The sequence below is a fragment of the Lathyrus oleraceus genome, chromosome 7, assembly GCF_024323335.1.
Source record: "Lathyrus oleraceus cultivar Zhongwan6 chromosome 7, CAAS_Psat_ZW6_1.0, whole genome shotgun sequence".
Taxonomy (NCBI): domain Eukaryota; kingdom Viridiplantae; phylum Streptophyta; class Magnoliopsida; order Fabales; family Fabaceae; genus Lathyrus; species Lathyrus oleraceus.
The window spans coordinates 254,835,648-254,848,761 of NC_066585.1; positions in this window are offsets into that span (position 1 = coordinate 254,835,648).

Sequence of the window (13,114 nt, forward strand, 5' to 3'; positions counted from 1 at the left end):
TGTGTTTTGTTATTGTTGCTATGTGTGCTTTCTAATGATATGTATGAAGTTAGTTGTTTTCGTTGTAGAAATGTTGTGATGAAAATGAAGATGAATATGGAAAGTGGGAGGTGTTGTTTATGGTTTTGGAGTGTGAGAGTTGAAGAAGATTAGTTTAGTGAGATGATGAAGGTTGGTTGAGTAGAATAGATTATGAAGTTTGTGTTAGAGGACTTGGAGATCTTCATGAACGTGTGGTGTAGGTTGATGCTTAAAGTTGTTTATGGTGTGATTTTTATGAGGTTTTAAGTGGTGTGTAGAAGTTTTTACATGAAGATTATTGTTGTTGATGGTGAGAAATGAAGAAAGGTGGCGTGAAGGAGCTATATGTTTGTTGAAGAAGAACATGAATAGTGAAACACCAAGCCTTTAGTTTTATGCACTTTTCTTTTTTCTTTTTGTTCATGATTCTCTTGTCTTTTTATTTGAGAGAAGAGATTCATGCATTTAATGAATACAAGAGGAACTATAATGTTGCCAAGAAAAAAAAGGTTTCATCATAACTCATTTTGAGAGATGACGAGACTAGTAAAGGAGATGATATGCCGCTGCTTCTCCCTCTCTCCACTGGTCATTGGTGATTTTATATATAACAACTACACTAGGGTTTTTTAAAAATCAAATATTTCCACAATGCCCTTTATATATTTTTAAGAGATAAATTGAATTAAAACTAATTAAGCAAAATAAAAATCAAACACTTAAAAATAATTACAATGAAATCGAAATGAAAACATTTTGACAAAAATAAAAGGACTCAACATGAATAAAAATTGGCACAAAAATGGTCGAAAAATTAAAATGAATGGACTAAAATAAACAGCCTGAAATAAACTTCTAGAAAATGATTAGGTTTTGATCAAATTTTAAAGTAAAAAATGATAGGTTAAAATGCTAAACCTGATCAAAATGCGACAAAAAAGGAGTCGAAAAAATAAAACGAGAACGACAGGTTGAACTATGCGAACCGTAGATTAATAAAATTGATGTTTACAAGTTTGATTTCAAAAAATTTTGCTCGCTAATTTTATGTACATTTGAGAATTGTATATTCGAAAATTTATTTTGATTGACATTTTAAGCATTATGTAAGATGAAATGCATATTATGCTAGGCAGGTGATGCAAATATCATGATGTATGCATCAATTTATTGAATGAGAGAAAAAAAATTGGAGTATGACAGTTTCCCTATTTAAGTATCTTCGACCAAAGAATATGAATATGGACACTCTTCATATGATCGCGGTGAGAGATAGTTAAATATTAAAGGATCCAAATTTTGTCCCTTTATGAAATGTTATGAATGCATCATAGACTCTTTTTTTTCTTCATTTTTGTTTGCTAGGAATATGATGTGGTATGAGATGAATCATAGCACGGGGATTTTATGATGGATGAGGAACAAAAGGATAATGGCCCCGTGGATAATGATGGAAAAATGTAACAGCGATCCACAGGGAATGAAAAAGACAATGGAGGTGAAGACTCACTGGGGATGACAATTTGATGAAGAAAAGACACTAGGAAATATTAAAAGTATGTTCTGGAAATATATTATAAAGATAATGACATAAATCCAAAAATACATCAGATAGGTTTTAGAAATACCTCAGAACATAACACTCAATCTGAAAATACATCAGAGATATAAATGAAATAATCCGGAAATAAAATGGATAGATTCTGGAAATACCTCAGAACTCAACATTCGTATGTGGTAATTCATCGGATAAAAAAAACAAATAATGGAAATATGTCTGAATGATAATGGAATATTTGAAAATACATTAGGTAGGGATAAGGCGCATCTAGAAATTCATCAGAGAGTAAAAGAAAAAAAACTCTTGAAATGCATCAAAATTATAAAAGAATATTTGAAAATACATCAGATAACAAGAAAATAAGGGATCCTGGAAATACGTCAGAACAAAATATAAGAAAAAAACAATCTTTTTTTAAAAAAAATATTTAAAAAAAATTAACTTGATTCTTTTAATTTTTTAATTCCAAATATATACTCGCTCGTGTCATTATTATAAGCAAAAATATGATCTTAAATCTGAATCACTATTACAATTAAAGTTCAATCATTTTAAAACTAATTAATACTTGTGTTCCTATTATACCATTGATTTAATTTTAAACAATTTAATGTTGATAATTGATCCATAAATATAACTAAAAATATTACTCTTTCTGTCCCAAAATATAAGTCAATATGTTAAAAAAAAATTCTCAATTATACTCCTTTGTCCTAAAGTAAGTGTTTTTCTAAGGAAAAATTTATTTTAAAATAAAAGTCTCTTTACTTTTTCAATATAATATTAATTAATTTTTACCAACTTTACGTTTTATAAATATTGTCTATATTACTTTCGAGTTATTAAACCATACTATGTATTTATGACAACCAATATTAATTAAAGACAATTTTTTAAAATTGTTATATTTATTTATTCGATCATTATTTTTCTTAATTTGTATGTAACAACCTTAAAAGATTTTCATTTTAAGATGGAATGAGTAAGTTACTTTATAATTCCAATGCAACATTAATTATGTATTTTTTTAATATACTCTTTATCATTTATTAATATTTCTTTTTCAAATTCTTTGACTTTTTCCTTCATATATAATAAATGAAGCATATATAATAAATTATCGACAATACTATAAAATCATACATAATTTATCTTTTTTGTACAAAATTAATTATATTTTTTAATTCGTGTGAAATATCTAAAATGTCTTATAATTTAGATAGAGAAAGTACTCCTATAATAGTACCCCGACCTTATTTATAAGAAAAAAATCTTTGATCTTAAATATAAACAAATATCAACTTATTTAATATCTTTATTCAAAAAGTATCTCTACATTAATTATTCATTACTCCATCCGTCTCTTTGGAGAAAAAATTGTATCAAAATATAATTCATTTTTCAATATTAAGAAATCATTAATGTTATTTTCTATTACACCCTTAAATATTTATTATCATATTTTCTTTCAATTATTTAAATTTATATTTCCTTTGCAATTAATAAAAGACAATATTGTAAAATCCTTCGTAATTTCTCTTTCACATGCAACAATGATTATTTTCCTTAATACGTGTGAAAAGTCCAAAAACACTTATATAAAAAGGTTTAAATGCACTTTTGGTCCCCTACTTTGATGCTTTTTAAAATATTTTTAGTCAATCTATTTTAAAAACCAGCTTTTTGGTCCCTGAATTTTATATAATTTAGGATTTAGTTGGTCTTCCTCCAATTTTAGAGACGTGGCAGTCATGATTAGAAAAAAGATTTTAATGAGTTGACAACAATAACTAGAATAATTTATTATTTAATATTTTTTTAATAAATTATTTATTATTTTATTTATTTTTATTTAGAAAATATTTAATACAAATTTTTAAAAGAGTTAATTGGGCTTAAGACCGATATAGTTCAAACTTTCATAATGCAACCGTTGGATTAACCAAAAAGATAATGTTTGATATATTTTGTTTGACGTGCAGGATTAAGATGATATGTATACTTTCATTCTATGATTTAAGATGATACATTTAAACCATTATTTTGTAATTTAACAACCATTATTTTGTTGTGACATAATTTTTTAATTTCATGCGGAATTAAAAATCATTATTTTGTTGTATACTTTCATGCATAATTTTTAAACCATTATTTCATTTAATAACCATTATTTTGTTAGGACATAATTTTTTAGTTAATTCATCAATTAACTCACATCTCCATCGACAGTGAAATGCTCCAACGTACATCATATTATGTTTTTTAATTTTCAGTTACTGTATTGATGACTTCTCCTTCATATGAATTAGTTTAGTATAACCCAAATTGTGTTGTCTTCAAAATGAATTGGAACATATAATGAGATGAAAGATCCTCTCAGACTTAAGAATCTACATCAAATAAGCTTTAGCTAAATACAAAAGCAGTAAGTTCCGCCACTGGTAACATGTACACTATATTTGGAATTGGATGCCTTTATCTTGGAATAAATATTAATATCTTAAGAATATAAATAGAAATTGCTTTAGCAAGTTCGCAAGAATACAATTCCTTTTAATTGAGTGGACAAAAAAGACATCCAAAATAAATAAAATTTGATCAACAATAGCAAGAATTCTCTTATATCACCATGCGATTACATCTTATGCATATATATATTTTGATGCACTTGTATTCTTTCTATTGTATGACAAGGCTTTAAGATGATACATCTCAAACTCATTCATCGAGTATTTCATGAATTTATTCTTCTCAAGTTCACCATTCCCATTTATGATCTCGTCATCAACATAAAGTGTACATAATCAACTTATGATTAATTGTTGAGCTCTTAAAATATAAACCTTTGTTGAAGTAGGAACCCATCAATATAGGTGCTTGTATCAATCCATTAAGATTTGTCTTCAACTTGTACACATCTTTTATCTCGAAACTACTTATTCTAGTTTTCCATCGAGGACAAATGAATTCACATATAATTGCTACATAGGAATCTCTAATAACTACTAATTGCAACAATTAGTCTAACTGTCTCCATTCTAATTAATTTCATATCAGATAATTTTAATTTCCATTAATTTAAATTTAAATGTATTTTTCATTTTATTGTGTTGGTATTTTTTATGTTTGTTGGATGAGTAGAATCATCAAAAAAGGCAATGGAGGTAGCATGTAACAATAAGCAAGTGATAGAAAAGTAAAATCTTGTGCAGAAAAATGGAGATAGCCCCTGAAAAAACGCGGGCGCGTGGAAGGATTTGATAGTTGGGGATTTTGACCATTTGATTTGACCGTTGGATTGATGATCGTTGGCCCTACCATTGGTCAACGCGGGCACCTTGGATCTCAACGCGCACGTTGGACATGAAGCTGGCTGGCCTTTAAAAGTGGTTTTTCAGCCATTCTTTTTCATTCCAATCTTAATTCTCTCTTCTTCTCACAAATTACTATCATATTCTTGCAAAAGACTTGTTGTTTTCACTATTGTGTTTACATAATTTATGGCACCACCAAATAGAAGTTGTACCTTTGGTCAATCCATATCATCAGCTCCAACCTACCCCTCGTATCTATTTGTGAATGAACCGAGCGCATAAAAACTCATGCAGATTAAGAAGTTCATAATTATGAGGGAGTGTGCCTTTGATCAGGAGCATCTCTCTAGATTTGAAGAGTTAAGCAACATACTAGAGACAAGAGGATGAACGTGCCTGAATAAGCTGATTAAGGAGACAAGTAAAACATTGTGTTTGAGTTCTACGTGAACGCTGCCAATCCAAAATCTCATGATTACACATCATAAGTCCGAGGTAAAAGTATTGATTTTTCTCCTCAAGCTATTAATTCTCTTATTCGTCTCCAAGCACCTCCAAGTTGTAACATTCAAAATAGTAGGAAGGTGCGATTATCTGATGAGATGAGTCAGATGATGTTGGCTGAGTTTTGTCATCCTGAGACTGAGTGGATAATGGCTTAGGATAGGTTTATTAATTTTAAGGTTAGAGACATGCTCCCGATACCTAAAGCTTGGGCTTCATTTTTAATCCAAACCTTGGAGGCATTTCAACTCATTCTGACTTGACGGTGAGAATGTGCCAGACTCTCACGGCTATCTTGCATTAGGAGCATATTAATATGGGAATACTCATTACGAGAAACATCAAATTTATGGATGATGCCCCCCAAAGAAATAGGGAGCACTTTTGTGTTATTAACAAATTTTGCAGGTTGGCAGGAGTCTAGATGCACCCAGAAGATGTGATGATCAACCATATGCTTCTAACCACAGCAAGTTCCATCCGCAAGACCCTCCACCCACGTCATCCAGCCAGAGGCCAAGAGGAGCAAGGAGAGGATGATGTCTACCGTCCTGAGATGAAAAAACCACCTGAGGAAGCCCATCAAAATCAACAACATTCTGAACAAATGCAACAATGATTAGAATTTTCCTTGGGCATAACCACTTAGGCTCATGAAGCGTCGCCTAATCTGTACATCAACACCCCGAGATTTGGGTCGGGTACCAAGATTTTTATGATTATCGCATAGATCATGTATTTGTCCCTAATATAAGCAAAAAATCTCCTACTTTAGTAGCAACAGAGACGCACTTTGTGGAGCAGAATCAAAGCTTAGAAAACATGCAAGCAGAGATGAGGATCCTTTGGGCTAGGTAGAATCAGGAATATAATGATGACCTTACTCGACTTCATGAGTTCTTCCGTCCTGATGATGGTTTCTAGTCTAACATACTACTTTTATTTTATTTCCTTTTGTTTATTTCCTTTTGTACCAATCAGTTAAAAAGGGGGAGCTCCAAAAATGATGTCTGCCCTAAATTTTGTATTGCTTTGTCTTTGATCAATGAATTTTGTTTGTGTATGTTTCTTTTTCAGTTTAATTACTACCTTACCTTTGAATATAAAATAAGTCACAATAGATAGAGAATAATGTGATCGAGATCAAAGTGACTTTGTTGAGTAATGATTGATGAAGAAAGGGGACACCATTGTTGTTGCTTAATCTACAAATATAAACTTGTGAGGTCTGAGCCATAATATTTCCATTTGTTTAGTTATTTATTTTTCTCAGTGTATCCATGCAATTGTAATATCTAGAACTTACATTTTATTTGTTTAAAGTAAGTTGATATGATAAACATGCATAGAGGCCGTTGTTTGTGAAAACTCTACGGACTTATAAACTACCCTTGCATTATGACTGATATCCATTGTTAACCAATTTGAGAATTAGCATTTCCTTCGGAGAATTAGCCTATTATAAGCCCTTGACTTAAAATATATAAATCTTTCCATCCTCCTTAGAGTTAGGTAGATAGATTTTAATTTTGGTATAAGCTAACACTAAGTTTGGGGTTGCTCTTAGAAGTTAGCAACACTTAATTTGGGGTTGGGGGTACTATAGAATTTGGTATAAGAAAAGAAAAATAAATAAAATAAGATGTTAAAACATGGCATTTTCAAAAAAAGAGTTGATGAAAAAGACCACAAATTTGAAAAATCTCTAGTACCGAGTATGAAAGAAAGAATGATATGAAAGGGAAAAGATAACAGAAGGACAAAGAGGTACCTAACTCCAAGGTTTAAGCCAATTATCCAAAAATTATCCTACCCTGACATAAGCCACATTACAACCGAAAAAATCCTCAAATATGTGCATTTAAATATGATCTGACTGATTTTGGAGATAACTTACAAATTCACTGGTTTTTACCCTTGCATGTTGATTGAGTGAACATCCTTTCAATTGAGTGCATCATGGTAAGTAGAGAGACATGTTAAGTAATGGTGATGTAATAAATTATCAGATTTGATTAAAGCAAATCATGAAACGAAGGTCTTGATTAGCAAAATCAAGTGACATTCATGTGGTAAGGTTTCTAATTTTTTTGATAAAGTTTTAGTGTGCGTACAGGTTACTTGAGGACAAGCAACAATTTAAATTTGGGGTTATGATGAAGGGTTATCAATGCACGTCATTTAGCAAGAAAAATCGTTGAATTCTGAAAAGAATTGAGCAAGTTAGAAGCATTTAATTGAAAAAGTTGGAAAAAAACGCCATAGGGTGAAGAAAATGACTTAGTGAGAAAATTGGTGAAAAAAAGGAGCAAAAACACATTGAAGCCCCTGGATTTTACACGACTATAACATACGCACACTGCCTCTAACGAGCCAGTGTTGAAAAGCAATACGCCTGCATTGAAGTAATGATAGTGCAACACGCCCGCGTTCCAGCAGCTTTATAAGAGAGAGAGAGAGAGAGAGAGAGAGAGAGAGAGAGAGAGAGAGAGAGAGAGAGAGAGAGAGAGAGAGAGAGAGAGAGAGAGAGAGAGAGAGAGAGAGAGAGAGAGATTTTGGAGATTTTGAAGGCCATTGGAGAGCTTCTTCTTTAGTGATTTTTCATGCTCTTTGAATCTAAACTATTGGTATTGATTAATTTCAGTACGAGTAGCTAGATTCCTTTAGGTTAGGTCAAATTTGAGGACGAACCTATTTTTACTTGATCAAGACATATGACCGGATGATATTAATGTTAATGTTATGACTTATTGTTATTATTCAGTTAATAATTATGAGACATATGTGTCACACCCCAATTTTGATCCTGAATCGTGGAATAAATACATATATCACAGTTTTTGCATCTCTGCATATCATAACATGCACCCCATACCGCATAATTCCTATAATGTTAGTCAAAATAAATTTTTGGATCTACAAACAGACTGATTGAATCAATTTTCAAATGTGTGTCAAATCAGCGGACGAAAAATATCAAAATTGAGCTTTCAGACATCAATTTTATTAATCTATGTTTCACGTAGTTTAACCTGATGTGCTCGATTTATTTTTTCAGCTACTTTTTCGGTTACATTTTGATTGCCCGAGCGTTTTAATCGGATATTTTTTTTTTCAAATTCGATAAAAACCTGTATGTTTTCGAGAAGTTTATTTTGCATTGATCATTGTGGTGCAACCATATTAATTTTTTGGGCATTTTTGCGCCCGATTTTTATTAATTTTTTATCCATTTATTTATGTTTTCTAGTCAAAATAATCGGGATGATTATTTAGAAATTATCTTGTTTTTAGTTTGAGTTTTGATTGTGTCGTTTATTTTTAATTTATTTTTGAAATTCCACTTAATAATTTAAATTTGTTAAAGAAAATCAAGAAAATAGGAAAATATCTCTCTTCTTCTAATAACTTTGTGCCATGTGTCCTCACAAGAAATCCATTCAAAACTTCTCTCCCTCTCATGAACCCGCTTTTCTCGATGGTGATAAAATAAACAAAAAGTTGGCAATGGTTTTGTTCCTCCAACAAGAGAGACTACACAAAAAATGAGAAACACATTTGGGATTCCCACTAGCATCTTTCTCTCACTCCACTAAAACGAAAAAGACAAAAAAAGGGATATAGCCAATCTGAGACGGACACACGGTGCATGAGAGAGGTGCTTTTTTATTTCAAAACAATCCTATAAGAACCAATAGATGGCTGACAACCTGTTTTCATAATATAAAAAAAAAGATCTCGTTGGTTGGCTCCCTCACGTGTGGTATTCTTCATCTCCTCTCTCTAATTTGAGTCTGCTGCAAAAACGCAAAACCAACCTCACACCCTCTTCTTCCTAAAAATACCTCTCCACTATAATTCTTCTTCACTCTTTTTCCATTATAAAACAACAAACCTTCAACTCTCATACGCCATACCTCTTTCATCTCCCTACATCAAAATACACAAACCACAAACCACACACCATTCAACCACTTACCTCATGTTCCACTCTTCCAAACAAAACTCACACCCTGTAAATCTTCACAACCGTGACACCGCCCTTATTCACCATATCTTCTCCTCACAATTGTGTAATCATCATTCAAACAACTCCCTTCACTTCAACATCAAAGCCACCGTGAGAAACACCATCCTCTTCGTAAACCACCAACATACGCATCAAGCGACAACCTTTGCTTCCATGATACCATCGCTGGGAACCATCCTTAAACTCCTTCATCGTGAGTTTCACTAGCGCCCATAATATCATCACCGAAAACCACAACCATTGCCATTGCCTTCAGTGTAAAGGTTTTGTTGCATTCATTATGGTTTTGTTTGTCTGAGAATGCATTGTTTATGTTTCTCTTGGTTTTCATTTCTTTTAGATTGTTTATTACTTGCTTAAAAATGACCTTAATTAAACATGAAGTTGGAAATGCAGTGGCCATTTTTTGTTTTCTGAGTGGTTTGTTGTTTGTCACTTGAGTAGATACATTGAAGGTTGAGACACTAAAAATAATTCATAATTGATAGCCATCATCTTTGCCATTATCACCTTCATGTTTCTTTTGATGAAAACTTGAATTTGTGTCATGTTTGGTTTGAGTTTTGGAGTTTGTTTATTTGCAATGTGAAGAAGTAGATAAACATGGTTGTTCATGAAAGCATAGTGTTGGTACTAAGTTTTCATGTTCATTTTGTTATACCATTTATTGCGTTTGTTTTCTCTTATATATCATTCATTGCCATTGTTTGATAGATTGAGGTCAGTGGTTGAGATTGTTGAGGCTCTGGTCTACCAACTCCCTTGACTTGGATTTGATTCCATTGTGTCACGTTTTCTTTTTTGGGGTTTCTGAGTTTTTTCCATTGTTTTTTCCAAACTCGTACCCATTTTTCTTTAGGATGGATTGCAAGACAGAGAAAATATTCAAGGTTTTGTGTTGTATGTTGTTCTTCTAACACCAACCTTGAACAAAAAAAATTATGCTCTCGCAATCTATCTCACATAATGGTGTTTTGGTTGTTGTTGTTGTTGTTGTTGTTTCCACCTATTGCAAGACGATTGTTATATTTTGGAATAACCTTCCTATGTTGTCAGTAAAAAAAACACTCCATAATTTATTTGTTTCCTCGATTGACAACATTGAGAAATTTGTTCTTAAACATACTATAAATTACAAGAAATCTTTTTGTTTCATAATATAAGATCTTGAAAATTTGTATTGAATACAATCCTTTATTTGAATATTGCAGCACACAAAGAAAGTGATGAATGGTAAAAATCTAAAAAAGGAAATAATACATGTTACTTTCAACTTTTTACCATTCACCATTTGGTTTTGCAAGTAATATATTACCTTGGTTCTTTCATAAAACTGAGGGAAAAGTCTCTATTTTATTTTATTTTTTAATTAAAAAATAAATAACATTTTCGCTCGATTTTATAAAAGAACCGAGGGATATAGTTACTCAATTAGCCTATAATGAATTTATGTCCTACATTCATACAGTAACAACGCTCAAGATATTGTCAACACATCAATCCACAAGATACCCATTACATCCAATAAGAACACGCACACCACCACTATATATCATAGGCGTTGTCCTTTGAAACCTAAACATTGACAATGAAGCATTGACCATGAAAAGCAATTTGAAGCTTGTAACAAATATCTGGGATGGATTGCAAGTGCATAAAAAAATTGTTCCAAGGGTGGTATTCTTACATAATATCTTATCTTTTAATTGGAACTTTATGTTATGTATCTAACATTTTTTATGTTAAATCAAAAATTGAAAGCGTGCAAAACTATTGAACTTGAAAAGCAATGGGTATGCAACGAAATATGGATTTGTTCTTCTTCAAGAATAAGAGTGGTGATGATGAATCAGATTTGTCAAAAATGTGTACTTGTATATTGAAACCAAAACAATGTAACATAATAAACTTTGTACTTTAATAAAAAATTAGATATTTTAAAACAATATAATTTAATATTCTGTGTAAACAATGTAATTTGTATTTCAAAAAAATATTTTTCCCTCGGTTTTTGATAGAAATCGAGGTATGTGGCGTTAGTTTTAAAAATATAAAAATGTTGTTGTTGGGGGTCGAACAAATGACAATTTTAACTATCCCCTCAGTTAATCAGAAATCGATGGGTAAAGTGGCAAGTTTTTATGACGTCATTCGTTATCTCACTTAAGTAAGCAAGGTAAAATCCCATTGACGCCCAAGGTAAAATATGATTTTTGTAGTAGTGAGACTATCAGATTAGGAGGCAAAATAAGATTTCAGATAAGAAGGCTCAACATCTTACCACTACTCGTATTCTTGAATTACTTCATATAGATTTTATGAGACCTATGCAAGTTGAGAGTCTTGAAGGTAAGAGATATGTTTTTGTGTATGTTTATGACTACTCCAGGTACACCAGATGGAGTTTATTCATGAAAAGTATGACACCTTCATTATTTTGAAACTCTTTGTCGTCCTCTACAAGGTGAAAAGGGATAAGAACTTTCTAATATCATTCCCATTCGAAGCGATCTTGTCAGATAATTTGAGAACTCCAGCTTCTCTCATTTCTGCACAACTGAAGGGATTGTCCATGAACTCCCTGCCCTCATCACACCTCACCATAATGGAATTGGTGAAACGAAGAATCGTTCATTGCAAGAAATAGTTAGCGATATGATCCATGCAAAACATTCGAGTAACAATTCGGCCAAGTATAAAAGTTACTCAGTATGAAAGAATGAGATTAAAATAAGGTGAAACAATTTTTGTTGAAGTTTATCTTTTAAAAAAATGTTTTACCATTAGTCCTTTGTGAAACATCGATAAAAATGTTCAAAAAATCATCGACTAAAAATAATAGAAAATGTCAAAACCAACTCGATTAAAAGAGAAAATGTTACTTCAATATATATTTTTATAAATAGAAGTCAAAATGTCAATTAAATTAAAAAAATATTAATTTTTGATTGTTTATTTATCTAATATTTAAATAGAAAGAAGTTAAAACTCCAATTAGATTAAAAAAAGGAATATCACCAATATTTATTTTTGATATTCTTGAAATTTTTAACAAATCCAATTTTATTTAAGGAAGGATTTTGACTTAATAAGATCAGGTCAATGTTTTATTTTTCCTTAGTAAACTTACTTAGGATTTCATATAGATCTGTCACTTCCTTTTTCAAAGAGACGCAAGTCTCACATGTTTAAGTTGATTTTCTAATACTAGCAAATTCGAACTTAAGCATTTTATTACTTTCTTCAAGAAACTCAAGATATTCCTTAAGATGAGACCGTCGTATACTATTGACTACTTCTAATTAGTGAATTTCTTTTCCTTTGGGCTACAACCCTCCACACATAAGTGATGATTGCACCAGACTGGGATACCAATTCTTTGTGTTTCTTATTTATAATTTATTTGATTGTTCATCGATTATTTCATATCAATTTGTCTCACGCATTGTTTCTACATTGTGTGTGACATCTTGTTATCGATCAAACATAATTTCAATGGGCATCAGAGCATGCACCCTGCTTTAGTTGGGTGCATTTTAGGGTATCTATTATATTATGTTTAAGATGGACAATACCAAGGAATTAGGATATATTAAACATCCACCAATTCTTGATGGTACTAACTATGACTATTGGAAGAACATATGGTCTCCTTTCTTAAGATCATGGATGACAAAACTTGGA